Genomic DNA, 13,006 nt, shown 5'->3' on the forward strand with positions numbered 1-13,006 from the left:
ACATGCTTATGGCAATACTAAGAGCTTCTTGACACTGAAGCCTTCCAGACTAAGTGCTGCATCACACATCAGTCAGCAACAAAACCAGGTTCATTATCAAATATGCACTCTATGTGAAGGCACAGCCAGTTTCTGACGAATATTTCTGTATGATGCATGTGTTTTCAATCAGCTGTTTTCAGAACGATGCTTAGCAAGACAAAACCTTATGTGCACACCTAAAAATGTAAAGTGTGAAGTGACCCCAAGATGATTCCACAGTGTTTTCATCTATATTATAACACACCCACACACATACATATGGCATATTTTAGCCTTATCATAAAATGGCAATGCAGATTCTAACTGTGCCCAGTGAAATTTTCCACAGATGAGGGATAGGGAACCTATGTTCCTCCAGAAGTTGCTGAACAACAACTCCCATCATCCTCAGCTATTGAACATGGCATGCTGGCTGGGGAGTTGTAGTCCAACAATATCAGGAAGGCCACAGGTTCCTTGCTGAACACCAGTACAATTACTTCTGAATTCTCAGGTAAATGATAGTTATAGATCTGACTCTCCAAAATGTTCTTTTTTGGGGACAGTATGAACCTATTTGTAAATAACTGTCTTTTACATTACAAGGTGTGGTTTTTTCCTTGACCTGTACCAGTAATTTCCTTCCATCTTCAAGGAATGTAATTTTCATACATATTTGCATCCTATTAAGCTTTAGCAAGAAGATTTACAATTTTTCAAAGAATGTAGCAAGACGTGTGCAAATTCAACTTCTGACGGTGCCTACTCTAGCTCCCACATGTTATCAATGCTGATGATCCCAGCAGATGTTGGAGAGAATCAATTTTAATTCAGCAATTACCCCGGACAGACTCACAATTCACTCTTTAGGTGCCATTTCCTTTAGAAATGGATTCCGCTCTTATTCAGATTAGCGAAAAACACAAAATGAAACCCAGACTGTGTCTTCTGACTTCTGTCTTTTTAAGAATAAGAAATTTGACAATATGAGCCAAGGTGTTAGAGGAGATTAATGCTGTCATAGGAGAAATTTACAGAGCAAGAAATACTGTGAAATTAAACAGCAGGCACGGATCGGAAATTAGGAGGGAAATGGATGGGAATGGAAAAGTTGGAGATTAATTTTAGTTTAGTCACCCTTAAATCAGAGAGGGGATTGTCAAATTGTGAGCCAACCTTGCTGTTTATACATAGGACTAAGGTAAACAGGGTTTCTGGGAAAGCCTCTCTGATTTTGCATGGCATGCATGCAGGAAGAAACTGCACCAGCTGTACTTTTGCCTGTCTTGCAACTATTAAAGGGCCCTTTCCACTCTTTAAAAAAAAATCACCCCACCAAAGAAGCAAAGAATGAAGCAAAGATTATTCCATATGAAACATCTTAGAAGAGCAGTTTTTGAAATCAACTAATATATTTACAGTCCTCATGCAGAATGCCCCAGTTTTAATCCCCAACATCTCCAAATAGGGCTCAGAGAGATCCCGACTAAAACCCTGAAGAGTCACTGCCAATCAGTGAAGACAGTACTGAACTAGGTGGAACAGTGGCTTAACTCAAGATAAGGCAGCTACTACCCCTACCAATGCTACTAACATTACTACTACCCCTAAGTAATACTAGTGACAGTGTTACATTTCTATCCCACCTTTTGTTCAAGATTAAGGCATCATGCATGGTATGTTCTGTCCTTTAAACCCTCACAACAACTGTGTGAAGTAGGTTACGCTGAGAGAAAGGGACAGGCTCAAGATCACCCTGTGAATTTCAAGATTCAGTGGTGGTTTGAAACTGGGGTCTCCCCAGCCCTGCTCTGACACGCTAGCCATTCATTACATTACGCTGGCTTTCAGAAGTAGTAGTAGTAGCAGCAGCAGCAAAATGATAATAATCCAAAAGGCCTGGTCCTATCCCATTGAAACAAGCTATATAATAAGCAAGGGAGGGAAATGCTGCCAAGAATAAATGGGGTGGAAGAAGGGAAGCAAGCCAACGAAAGAAATGTGAGCAAAGCAAGGCAGAGAGAATGTTTCCTCCACTGAATTCTGAAGTAACCAGCCGTTCCCGTCTGCCGTTGCCAGTACTAGGTGCAACTGTGCCAGCTCCTGAGGTATGATTGGAAATGTGTTCTGTTTCCCACCCCCCTTAATTAAGTTATATGCTTGCAATCTGCTAACTTCCAAGACCTAATTTTGCTCCAAAGGGCTGCTCTCCCACAGCATTTTATTTTCTTCCTCCTTGGAATATTAGTCTTGCAACATTCAGACATCTCTTCTAATGTTACCGCGGAAGTCATTCCACATTGTGTACGGATCATTGGTGTGTATTACAGGAGTTAAATGGATGCTCATTGCTTTGAAAATCTATCCTGGAGCCTTCATCATTTCTAAAGTTTCCTGCAAAGTAACCCTTTTTTCTACTTGGGTATATTTCTGTATATTTCTGGATGACCACCCCTTCGTATCTGCTAAACTCATTTGCCAATATTTAGTTATTCTATGTTAGCAATGACCTTTATAATTGGTCTGTGAATGAAGCATGTGGCTTATTGCACTGATGTCTAAGGATAATACAAACAAAATAAAAATAACAGGACTATAGTGAATTCCAGTGAGTTTAAGTCCCAGCACCAAATCAGGATCAAACTCTGAATGTCAGATAGTCAGTCCCTTCACAAAACATTCAACTACTTAAAATAAAACCACAGCTGAGGTGCAGGTGTTCATTGCTTCTTTTTAGAATTATAAAGTACAGTTCAACCCTAGATGATTAGGAGACTCCCAGTGCTTCACTTCTATACTAAATGGTGCTTTTATTCTGCCATTAATTGGAAGATAGATAGGAGAAAGTAAAGGCATATTTACATTTTCCCCCCCCCCCGCAACAAAAGTAGGGGGAATTGCTCCCCCCCCTTGTCTTTTCTTTTACCAGATATGCAAAATATACCAGACATATTTTTTTCTCACATCAGCCACCAGTTCCTCTAAGCCCATAAGCTGCCTGTAGCAAGCAGGCTTCCTCCCTGGTGAGATGGTTAAATTGTCACAGTTGCTGTCGACTGTAGCACAGAAGCCTGGGGTAAAGGGAGAGGAGCTGAGGTATGGGGAAAGAAGCCCTTTAATAATTCAGATGGCAAATATCAATGCAAATCAGCTTTAATTCTGGGAGGTATTCTGGTAATGAAAGCTGAAATGCCATTTCTCAGAATGACATCAGCCCCTGATTCATTCTTCATGACTGTTCTGCCACTTTTGTACGGTAAACAGATTGGTTTGGGATGAGCAAGCAGAGAAGAAAAACAACCGCACCTACTCAGCACAGTCATTGCCCTCTTCATATTCTGGGATGGTGAGCTTCAAAGCTTGGATGACCACCTTTTGTAGCACGTTCAGGGATTCCATGTTGGGCACAGTGATTACCAAAGCTAACCAAGCCGTGAATATTTCTGTAGCTCAAACGGCAGAACTTTCCTCTGTGGATCAGTCTTGTAATAAGGGTGGGCAGTAGGCAGCACTTGCCAGGGTTCAGGAGCCGACAAGTTTGAGGAAAGACAACTTCACTGCCAGAAATGTAAAAAAAAATAAAAATACACTGAATGTTGAGAAGATATGGGAGTGAAATTGGAGGCTCCTTTCTAGTGGTTGTTGGGGGTTTGGGGGGGGGGAGAGATAATTAGATGCATCTATCTTCAGTTGAACTTCAGTTTAAAAAAAAACCTGTTTTGCCTGAGGCATTCCTGAATTTCAGGTGTTTAGACTAGATGACCATTGGAGTCCCTTCCAGCTGTACATTTCTATGGGTCAAACAAAAAGTTGTTCTATCATGACCTTAAATCCGTATGAAATTCTTTTAGTTAGCTGTGGGGGAGGAAAGAATAGGCACCATATCCAATTTCTTACTGTGACAGTCAAATTATGGATAGAAGGGGTGCTTTGTCAACAGTAGCCTCATTCTTCCTGTGCACATATTCTAGTGTTACCTCTTTCTAAGTGACTGGATATATATTATGAATATTGTTTAACAGATGGGGTTTCCTCAGCTATTAATTTGCACCTATATTTTCATTATGCGTTTGCATGCTCTGCAACTTATTGACACTTCCATTACAAGTTCCTTATCTTTTTTGTTTTTAAATGGAGTAGTTTCTAAGTTGCTGGGCCGAGATGACATGTTCAGCATTTGCCCCAATTAGCTCCCTGTGTGCTTTCTTGAATCACTATTTGTAGCAGAAAGTCAGCTAAGTAGTTCCACTGCCCTGTGACAGTTAGCCTGGGCCATTCCCATGCTAGGGACCAGATGCTTCTCCTGCATGAGGCAATGGCTTGTGGTGAAAATGCTCATTTGTGCAAAGAAGATACTGTGAGAAAGTGTTCTAAGCAATATATTAAATGTCTAGATAAAGGCCATATCAATATCTACCATGGGAGGCATTCAGGCTCACTAGCATGAGATGTAATGTGAAAATGTCATACATATGCTATGTATGAACCATAACAGAAATCAGAGCCACTCCATATGTTTACCTACAATAAAATAGTTAGCTGGAAGATTCCATTCCCATCATTTACTTTCCCAATTCCATTCCATGCAATACCAGTAATAGGACAAACGCTGTACCCAACTGTCTGGGACAAGCAATTCAGTGCAAATCAAACCTGTCTAACTTGACTTATCAAATATAATTGATCCATCTCTTTTTCAACAGTAATAATTCCCTAATCCCATCTAGATAAAATACATATCCACATAGCAATGCTGGTGTGTGTGTGTGTGTGTGTGTGTGTGTACGCTCAATAAACAATGGACTTAATACAACCTCCCCACAAACTTTGTGCAAATAAATTAGGGTGAATGCTCCATAAACAGATTGTTGGGAAGAAAACCTAAACTTTTACTCAGCATTTATTCTTTTTGGGTCCATTAGGTATTACACTGTAGAAAAAATAAATTCTCCCCTAATGTGGTAAGAGTTATGGTCCAGTCCAGGCCAAATCTCGTATTTGCAGGTAACGAGTCATCTGTAAAAGCAAAGAGAAATTCAGGGCACCTTCATTGAAAAAGGGTTACTCTAGTTATCTAGTTTGAGTTTAGCACAGCATTTGAGTCTGTGAGTGTTCAGAACTCAATATGACACTTCGATTAGGCAATTCAATTCACTGGGACAAAAGTAGCTTGAGGGGGCTTGTCTCTTTTTCTTTTTTGCTCTTGCAGAGGGAAAAAATCAGTTCTTCGACTTTACATTGCATTCAGAGAAAACTAAAAGTTATGCTTTCCCATACCCTGGACTCCCCCATAAGGCTTAGTATTAACCTGAGATGTCCCCAGGCAATGCAAAGGTCCAGCATAGACTACAGAGTTGAAAGAATCCATTTCTGACTTTGTCCAGCTGTTTCAAGTGGTGCTGCTTATCCCTACCTCTTCCTAGTAATTTGATGTAGTTAATTTGCTTCCACATACTTGATGGTGATGCCTTTGCTCAAAGTCCTCTCTTCACAAGCTTTTTAATCGTGGTTGGTAACGAGTTGCCTCTGATGAAGTTGCTTCAACTCATAGAGCTGCTTTTGGGACCAGAGGAAACAGTTAAGTATACCTGAGCCTTAAAAGCTGCCACTGTAATCTGGTGTGCAGTTTTGTAGATATGATACTAATATCCAGTGTGGTGTAGTGGTTAAGAGCAGTTGTCTCGTAATCTGGTGAACTGGGTTCGTGTCTCCGCTCCTCCACATACAGCTGCTGGGTGACCTTGGGCTAGTCACACTTCTTTGAAGTCTCTCAGCCCCACTCACCTCACAGAGTGTTTGTTGTGGGGGAGGAAGGGAAAGGAGAATGTTAGCTGCTTTGAGACTCCTTAGGGTAGTGATAAAGCGGGATATCAAATCCAAACTCTTCTTCATCCCATATTCTGACAGTACTCTGTCAGTCAACCTTCAAAGCATCAGGCAGGGTCTATATGCCCTGTTGGGTAACACACATACAGCATGAGGGATTTTACCAGCAGGCATTAATAAGGAGCATACATAGGTTTTGTTTTTTGTTGCATTGGGTTAGATGCACTTGTATGGTGTACATTTATAGAAGGCAACATTTCCTATATCTTTTGCTTGATGATACATTTCCTATATCTTTTGCTTGATGATACAGTTATATTTGATACCATATTTAAAGATTTTGGAATTTTTAGGCTCTCAGTAAGTGTGGATATTATGATTTTATATTGCTGGTCTTTATCATAGTAGCTAGTGCTTTTCAGATTACATTGATTGTCACATCTTTTGAATTGTTTTTACAAACATTCCCTTGGTAAGGGTATGCATTTGACACCTAGTAGGGAGAGCGGTCTGTGTCAGGGTTGAACCAGAGATCCTATTTGTGCAGAGCATTTGTTCCTAACTAAGTTATGGGTTGTTTAAACCCACTGGTTTCAGTATTGTTTAATAGGACTTAAGACTACAACACACGTGTGTTGTTGTTTTTCTTCTCCTTTTGAGACACTGAATATGCTTGCAAACAGTGTACACCCTTTCCCATCACTAAAGACTAGAAAATCCCTGGTGATACACGTCACATGTATAATATTCATTCAGTTTGAGGACTGATGGTCCATAGGCAACTCCATATATAGCTGATGCGTTGTTAAATGAGTCACACAATATTTAATGAGAACCCTTGTGAAAATCCGGTTCCATTAAAAAAATACTAATTAAAAACAATTTTCTGACCCTTGTGGCTAAACATATGGATCTAAAAAATGCAGGGTGCACATGCAAAAGGCTTCATTATTGGGGTATGGGGCAAAATTAATACACATTATATAGAAATTTAGCACTTCCTCATGTTTTTTTAAACAACAAAGCATGAAGTTTGTGCACTTTTTCAAAAACAAATAAAAATTTCTTAGATAAATGCATAATTTATTTTGAGACGAGATGAATTTATGAAGTAAATTTAAAAGCTTCCATAAATAAGAAAACAGAAGAAAAGAAATGGAGCAAAACATTTAATTACTGCCCTGTCAATGTCTGTTTTTAAAAGCAAATTTCCTATCTTAATTATAATTGCATTCACATAATTGGGATGAGAGATGTCCTTAAAGTTTTTTAAAAGGGTGCAGCCCTCATGCATTCATCACCACTTCTAAATGGTTCCTGAAGATGACCCCCACCCCCTACTCCGTCACAGGGGGGATACTATGTAGCATCTGTGATGGGATTGTACTGTCCATGATTATGTATTTTCATTCTAAAGGTTTTTGTATATTTTTAAAGAGAGAAAACAAGCCTAACTAGTATCCTCAAAACCTCTCTTTACAGTGAAAAAACTTTAGCACCAATAATGGAAATTTGGTTAGCAAGTGCTCAGTCTTCTCCGATACTGATTTTCACTGTAGTTCAAATCTGTGCTGTCAGAAGGTCAGGGCTGCTTGCACAGGCAATTACTCTGGTCTCCTCCTGGTTTTCTTCCTAGCTGCTCTGAATCCTTTCACTTCTGCTCCTGCTGTGCCGGTTGGTTTATCCAGAACCATGTGATTAGAGACAAAAAGCTCTCTCTAGCAATGGATATCTGCCCAGGAAGACATCATTCATTCACCCGAATTGTGGGACTAGCTAACCTTCATGCATGGTACAAAAATACTGGCACTAGATTCTCCAGCAGGGACTTTGAATTACACAGGAAGAACAGCCTTTACAAACTGAGGGACTAGGGACCTTTGAGAACGTGCAACGTGTGACTACTAAATATGCATAGGGGGAGGCAAGAAGCCTAGTTCCTTACTTACACATGTTCAATGTGCTGTCTGTACAAATGCATGTACAAATTATGCACATGTAGGCTCATCTGCCTATTTGGGCGCCCTGCTTAATTTTAGAGGCTCCATGCATGCACATTGCATGTGTATTGGTTCTGAGCAAGCAGAACACTGAATCTTTGTAGGTTGAGCATGGGAACAGCCTCTCCAATTCTACTTACCAAATGCACATATGCATCAACATACACACACGGAGGCTGTGTAAGCACATACTCATTTGTAGTTCAAAAAAGTAGTTTTCTCAACCTCGAATCGTTCATTCATGTCTTCAATATACTGCTTTCAATAAAGATTGATCACAGAGCCTGCTGTCCACAAGGGTGGGTGTGGTTAGTTGTTATGCATTTGAAAACACTCCCCATGTTTCAGTTACTGACAGTGTTTCCCTTCCTGCACACGCCTCAAGTGAAGGAAGAAGGAAGTGGTGATTGTGCTCTTGGTGTATGCATATCCACAACTGGGCAGGTGTTCATACAGCTCCCATTGCTGGGGCCACCTATGTCTGTTTTCTGATGGACACATTGCAGGGTACTGCATAATAAATCTGCAATGAGCTTGTATTTTCAGAATGAAACTAGTTTCTCAGTAAGTGTTTTTGGGGGTAAAAAAAGCGCAATAAATCTAGATTGTGTGTGGACTATGTAGAAAAAGCAAGCACTCATTCTCCATTGATTCTATTATAAAAAGTGTGCATGCAGCCACAAAGGAGTGATAGCATGTACTGAGATGACATCCTCTTCTGCCTGCCAACCGAAGCAATTATAAAGGCATATAAAATATCCACTTCTTCAGCAGTGCTTTGTATATTTAGGGTAACAGATCCTATGCTAGTACCCTCTCTTATGGCCAAGATTTTTTTACAACGAATATAAAACACATTCATATATGCTATATAAAGAAGTAGGGGGCAAATTAAGAAAGGAAAATGTGTCCTCTGTATTTAACTGCTCCAATTTAAGCATAATTCAACGGGCTTCCCATAAAAATGAAATGGAAAGACTTTGTTCCCTCCCATATCCGTAACATGTATCCTCTTCTGCTTGAACCTGGCAGGCTTTCTTTTCTCAGCAGGTAGGGGAAGATGAGTTGTTATAATAAGAAGGAAAAGTTTAGGATAGCAGCCTCAGGCATGCTTTCTTAAAAAGCGAGGTTTTAAAAAAAATATTTCATCTCATTTTTAGTTCATTTTCCCCCTCCTGAGTCTCTGATTCGTTTTCCCTGTATCAAAGCAGGGACTAGTTCTTTCTAGGGTTCCCCCTCCCACACCCATCCCAGGCACCAGAAAAGGCACTTTCAGCCTTGCCCTGTCAAACACCCCTATGCATGCCTTCCTGACGGTACCCAGGAAGTCCTTGAAAGCTTCTGTATGCTTCTCCCCATTACAAGTTCTCCCCATTACCATGAGCAGCAGCACCCTGAGTCGAAAAACGACCCAACATTTGCCTGCTAGGTTCAATGTTGGCTAGAAAACATGCTGGCAGGAAGGTTTTTTGGTGTGGTTTTTTTTTTGGTTGAAACACATACAGGATTCAGAAATAATTGAGCTGGACTCTGAAGTCTCTGAGGTGCAGAAGGAGAGGAAAGACAGAAAGATTAATTCCCTTCCTATTGGAGAACTAAGGCAGTGTTCTGATTTATGACTCACAGGCTTCCCAATCCCTCTCTAAACTGTGCTCTTAAATATGCCCTCATTTCAGGATGCTACAGTCTGTTATATGAAACTAATGAGAAATAGAACTTTATTTGTCACATAGGGCAGCTTGCAGGAGCCCAGAGAGATGAACTGCGCTTTTGTTTCTGTTACTGAGACCTTGATCAGAAAATCACTTCATGCCTGTTCGATTTCGGGCTCATTCGCACAACCTTTTTTACATGGGGCAAAGTCCGTATGAGTTAGCTATTTCAGCAGGTCTGGCTTATTGAATGATTCTGCAAGACTGTTTGGTAAAAGAAATAAAACTGCAGACCCCAGATATGCCAATAAACAATTCTGGAGGCCATTACCATAAAGCATAACATCAACAAATGATGCATTTACAGAAATGGGTCTGGGGTTATGAGGCATATAAATCAGATATATTAGATCACAATCCGGCCCTTGTTGTGGCACATGCTGGGGACAGGCAATGGTTCAGACAGAAGGCACTTGCAGAGCAAGGTAGTATTAGATGACCCAAGCAACTAACCCAAGTAGCATGTTCAGAGGAAATGGGATGCTTTCCATTAATTAATGGGAAATGACAGCGGAGAGATGGAGGAAAGCAGAGAAAGGGATGTAGTTCTTTGAGTGACAGTGCTAGCATGCAATCGAGGAATTTACCAGACTCACATTTTTACTTCCAACTGCAGTGGTTTGGATGGGGGCATAGAAAGAATATATCAGAATCACTTTCAAGTTTCTCTGCTCTTTGAAAATATGTCTATCTGGCAGCAGCAGCACCCAAAGAGGGTTCGCATCAATGTTTGGCCATCTCTGTCCCACCAGTGCTAGATGCTCCTGTTTCTATCAGCTTCCACCAGAGCCGCAAGAAATTCACTTACTTTGGCTCTTCTAGATGTTAGTAGTGACATGCACCTTCTGTGGCTCTGTCCTATGCAGTTCCTCTTGCACAAGGGTGGAGAACATATGACCCTCCAGATATTTGCTGGACCACAATTCCCTAGCCATTGGCCATGCTGCCTGGGGTGGATGGGAGTTAGAGTCCAACACTGGCTGGGTGGTCACTGGTTCCTCACACTTGCTCTAGCTCTGTCCACCTGGTACGGCAAGGGCATCAACCTCCTGCTGAAGGCATATTGAATGATCTCTGCTGTTGCACTTCCAACAAGGGGGTGGGAATGATGGTCTCAATCCCTCCCCTCTCCAGTAAACACCATTTTGTTGTGTGGGCATGCCTTATGTTAAAAGCCTAGTTCTCACTGACATTTAATAATAATAATAATAATAATAATAATAATAATAATAATAATAATAATAATAATAATTATTTATTCCCCAGCCACTCTGGGCGGCTTCCAACAAAACACTAAAATGCAATAACCTATTAAACATTAAAAGCTTCCCTAAACAGGGCTGCCTTCAGATGTCTTCTAAAAGTTTGGTAGTTATTTTTCTCTTTGACTTCTGATGGAAGGGCCTGTACCACTTCAGGCTCTGCATTAAAGAAAAAAGAAAAGAAAACAACTCTCTATTCATATAGAAAACTGGATGTCAAGGATAAGAGTTATAGTCTATGTGGGAGGATTTTTTATTTTTATTTTTTGCATGTGCAGAATTATTTAATCATGTGAAGCCCCTTCTCTAATCTCAAGCTCAGAGACAGATTTGCCACCTCAGAGGATTAAAGGCCAGGAACACGGGAGCTGGAAAAGGTTCATTTTGGCCACAGCATTCATAGGGAGCAGCACACTTAAGATCCGTTGTTAATACAGGTAATGGGGACCTTGGAAAGGCTAATCTATTGATCAAGAGTGATTTCAATTATTCTGCTATTGAGCAGATTCATGGGAGAGTAGTCAGGAAAGGCAAAAGGGTCCTGGAGGCAAGACTCTCACCTCTTCTGTATTTGTTTTTCTGGGCGTTTGACAAAAATCAATTCCTTGTCCTGAGTTTTCTGCCTGGGACACCAGCCAAGGAAAGGCAGGCAAGCTAGAAGTTCAGACAAGAAGGAAGAAAAGCAAACAGATGCATTGGATGATAAGAAAGCTTTGTGTTCAGCACATCACAGTATGTGCCTTGTGCTTATCCCTTATCAAATACTTATGGAGGTCCAGAGCATTGCTGTTGTCTGCCGATGTAAATGCAGACCAGCGCATGGGATTTTCTTTTCTTTTCTTTTGAAAGATGAGGGCATTTTTTGCTTGGATAGTGTTCCTTCCAATCCAACTAGAGAGTCTAAACAGGAGGAATAGTCCTAACTGAAGCCAAAGGCATCTACCCAGAGATAAATGAGATGTAAGATGGATAAAGCAGATGGACATGTCATTTCAAGCCGGTGGGTCAATGCTAGGAAATCCATCTGTACCTGTTGAAGAAAAAAGGTGACGGAGCAGCAAGGATAGGAATAAAGTTCAAGGTGCAAAGAAGATAGTTATTAGGGATAGAGAGATCAGCCTAATTCTGTCCCATTTCATTTTCATTGGCATTCAGCCAACCATCTGCTCCATCCTGTTTTACATGGACTTTTAAAAAGAATATATGAAATTAGCCATATCGATTTGCATGCTGTCATAGGGAGGGTTATGTTGTTGTTTTGTTGGGCTGCGTACGTAGTAAAGGGGAGCCACACCGGGGTGAAGGCATCCTCTTTTGTTTCTCCCCATGCTAATTTTGATTTGTTGGTTAGTTATTCTAGTTGAGAATGTTTCCTATACAGCTTGGTACCAGTGGTCTACGTTCACTCCTGACAGGTCCCTCCAGTGTCTAGTAATGATGCTCCTAGCTGCTGAGAGTAGGTGGCTTATGAATTCTTTGTAGTGTGAATGTACATTGTTGGCTTGTAAAATATATAATAGGACCAGTTCTGGAGTTGCTTCTAACCCCTCCCTCTCTCACACACAAATAAAACTCACTGCCATCAACTGAATGCATCCAGCCATGCCCTGGTCTCCCCAATCTCTCTCAGTGCCAATGAAAACTAATAAAATTATAGATGAGGAACCTATCCATGCAACGCTGACACAAAAGCCCCTCACATACACTATGTAAAAGAATGGAAGTTTACTATCCCCCTTCTTTCTCCCCCGCTCTCTCTCCCCACCTTTCTTCTCCCCCAACCTCATACTGCCTATAACAGTAGTGTCTCACGTTGAATGTAACTGATCTTTAGAAAGAACTCTGTGAATTGAAAACTTTTGTTACTGAAGAAAACCTTTAATAAAAATTATTTTTTTAAAAGAAATTACAAAGCATATATGAAAAATGTAAGCATTATTTGTATTCATGTTTATATACGCTTTCCCAAAATAGATATTTTCCAATGCTTTTCAGTCTGCTTTCCCATAAAATATGTATTTTGTACACATTTAAACCATAAAATCCATATTTCCATGCATCAAAACTGCATTGCAAAATCTGGAGATGTGTGAAATCCTATTGGGAGTTCCAGTATCTTAAGGGCACCAAACAAATTCCTTCTTCATCTCCAACTCTGAGCAAAGGAAAGGTCAATGAATGAGCA

At 40.5% G+C, this 13,006-nt stretch overlaps 1 protein-coding gene across 1 annotated transcript in view; it reads left to right on the top strand.

The window, feature by feature from the left end:
- LSAMP (limbic system associated membrane protein) overlaps nt 1–13,006 on the top strand; it is a gene marked incomplete at its 5' end in the record, with an annotated part of 349,538 nt that overhangs the window by 193,305 nt on the left and 143,227 nt on the right. The window lies entirely within an intron of this gene.

This window comes from Podarcis vaucheri (assembly GCF_965113315.1).
Source record: "Podarcis vaucheri genome assembly, chromosome: 4".
Taxonomy (NCBI): domain Eukaryota; kingdom Metazoa; phylum Chordata; class Lepidosauria; order Squamata; family Lacertidae; genus Podarcis; species Podarcis vaucheri.